Source organism: Arachis stenosperma, chromosome 4, assembly GCF_014773155.1.
Source record: "Arachis stenosperma cultivar V10309 chromosome 4, arast.V10309.gnm1.PFL2, whole genome shotgun sequence".
Lineage (NCBI taxonomy): Eukaryota > Viridiplantae > Streptophyta > Magnoliopsida > Fabales > Fabaceae > Arachis > Arachis stenosperma.
The window spans coordinates 118,058,307-118,061,114 of record NC_080380.1 but is presented as its reverse complement, the minus strand read 5'-3'; the positions used below and the strand labels follow the sequence as shown (position 1 = coordinate 118,061,114).

The 2,808-nt window shown below is 38.8% G+C and overlaps 1 non-coding gene across 1 annotated transcript; it reads left to right on the top strand.

The window, feature by feature from the left end:
• Positions 1-1,498: 1,498 nt before the first annotated feature.
• Positions 1,499-1,606, top strand: LOC130977510 (small nucleolar RNA R71). Its single transcript, XR_009085199.1, has one exon. It is a non-coding gene; the product is annotated as a small nucleolar RNA R71 (small nucleolar RNA).
• Positions 1,607-2,808: the final 1,202 nt, after the last annotated feature.

The following is a 2,808-nucleotide window of genomic DNA, read 5'->3' as shown; positions in this document are numbered from 1 at the left end:
ATATCCTTGAGCCTTAAACACAAGGGATCTCCATTCACTTGAATGATCAGTTCATCTCCATCAACATCAATCACAGCCTTTGCTGTGGTAGGAAGGGTCTGCCAAGGATGATGGTTTCATCCATGCACTTCCCAGTCTCTAGGACTATGAAATCAGTAGGGATGTAATGGTCTTCAACTTTTACCAAAACATTCTCTACAAGTCCATGAGCTTGTTTTCTTGAGTTGTCTGCCATCTCTAGTGAGATTTTTGCAGCTTGTACCTCAAAGATCCCTAGCTTCTCCATTACAGAGAGAGGCATGAGGTTTACACTTGACCCTAAGTCACACAGAGCCTTCTTGAAGGTCATGGTGCCTATGGTACAAGGTATGGAAAACTTCCCAGGATCTTGTTTCTTTTGAGATAATTTCTGCCTAGACAAGTCATCCAGTCCTTTGGTGAGCAAAGGGGGTTCATCCTCCCAAGTCTCATTTCCAAATAACTTGTCATTTAGCTTCATGATTGCTCCAAGGTATTTAGCAACTTGCTCTTCAGTGACATACTCATCCTCTTCAGAGGAAGAATACTCATCAGAGCTCATGAAAGGCAGAAGTAAGTCCAATGGAATCTCTATGGTCTCATTTTGAGCCTCAGATTCCCATGGTTCCTCATTAGGGAACTCATTGGAGGCTAGTGCACGCCCATTGAGGTCTTCCTCAGTGGCGTTCACTTCCTTCCCTTCCTCTCCAAATTCGGCCATATTGATGGCTTTGCACTCTCCTTTTGGATTTTCTTCTGTGTTGCTTGGAAGAGTACTTGGAGGGAGTTCAGTAACTTTCTTGCTCAGCTGTCCCACCTTGTCCTTCCAATTTCTAATGGAGGACCTTGTTTCATTCATGAAACTTTGAGTGGTTTTGATTAGATCAGAGACCATGGTTGCTAAGTCAGAGGGGTTCTGCTTAGAGTTCTCTGTCTGTTGCTGAGAAGATGATGGAAAAGGCTTGCCATTGCTAAACCTGTTTCTTCCACCATTGTTGTTGTTGAAACCTTGTTGAGGTCTCTCTTGATTCTTCCATGAGAGATTTGGGTGATTTCTCCATGAAGAATTATAGGTGTTACCATAGGGTTCTCCTAGGTAATTCACCTCTTCCATTGAAGGGTTCTCAGGATCATAAGCTTCTTCCTCAGATGAAGCCTCCTTAGTACTGCTTGGTGCATTTTGCATTCCAGACAGACTTTGAGAAATCAAATTGACTTGTTGAGTCAATATTTTATTCTGAGCCAAAATGGCGTTCAGGGTATCAACCTCAAGAACTCCTTTCTTCTGACTAGTCCCATTGTTCACAGGATTCCTTTCAGAAGTGTACATGAATTGGTTATTTGCAACCATTTCAATGAGTTCTTGAGCCTCTGTAGGCGTCTTCTTCAGATGAAGAGATCCTCCAGCAGAGCTATCCAAGGACATCTTAGATAGTTCAGAGAGACCATCATAGAAAATACCTATGATGCTCCATTCAGAAAGCATGTCAGAAGGACATTTTCTGATCAATTGTTTGTATCTTTCCCAAGCTTCATAGAGGGACTCTCCATCCTTCTGTCTGAAGGTTTGGACTTCCACTCTAAGCTTACTCCATCTTTGTGGTGGAAAGAACTTTGCCAAGAAGGCATTGACTAGCTTTTCCCAAGAGTCCAGGCTTTCTTTAGGTTGAGAGTCCAACCATATTCTAGCTCTGTCTCTTACAGTAAAAGGGAATAGCATCAGTCTATAGACCTCAGGGTCTACCCCATTAGTCTTGACTGTGTCACAGATTTGCAGGAATTCAGCTAAAAACTGATGAGGATCTTCCATTGGAAGTCCATGGAACTTGCAATTCTGTTGCATTAGAGAAACTAATTGAGGCTTAAGCTCAAAGTTGTTTGCTCCAATGGCAGGGATAGAGATGCTTCTCCCATAAAAATCAGGAGTAGGTGCAGTAAAGTCACCCAGCACCTTCCTTGCATTGTTTGCATTATTGTTATTTTCGGCTGCCATGTCTTCTTCTTCTTTGAAGAATTCGGTCAGGTCCTCTAAAGAGAGTTGTGCTTTGGCTTCTCTTAGCTTTCTCTTCAAGGTCCTTTCGGGTTCAGGGTCAGCTTCAACAAGAATGCCTTTGTCTCTGCTCCTGCTCATATGAAAGAGAAGAGAACAAGAAAATGTGGAATCCTCTATGTCACAGTATAGAGATTCCTTGAGGTGTCAGAGGAAAAGAGAAATAGTAAGAAGAAGGAGAAGAAGAATTCGAACTTTACTTAGATAAGTTTCGAATTGGGCATTGAGAAGGAGTGGTACTCCATAAATAGAAGGATGTGGGAAGAGGGGAAGAGGATTTTCGAAAATTAATTAAAATATTTTGAAAACATTTTTGAAAAACATTAATTGATTTTCGAAAATAAAAGTGGAAAAGAAATCAAGTGATTTTTGAAAAAGATTTTGAAATTAGAAGTTAAGAAGATTTGATTGAAAACTATTTTGAAAAAGATGTGATTAAAAAGATATGATTGAGAAGATATGATTTGAAAATAATTTTTAAGAAGATATGATTTGAAAATAATTTTAAAAGATATGATTAAAAAAATTGATGACTTGCCTAACAAGAAAAGATATGATTCAAACATTAAACCTTTCTCAACAGAAAAGGTAACAAATTTGAGATGTTCAATCAAATCATTAATTGTTAGTAAGTATCTTTGAAAAAAATGAAAGAAATTGATTTTGAAAACATTTGATTGATAAGATTTGATTTGAAAAAGATTTGGTTTTGAAAAACTTTGAAAACTTGAAAAAAAATT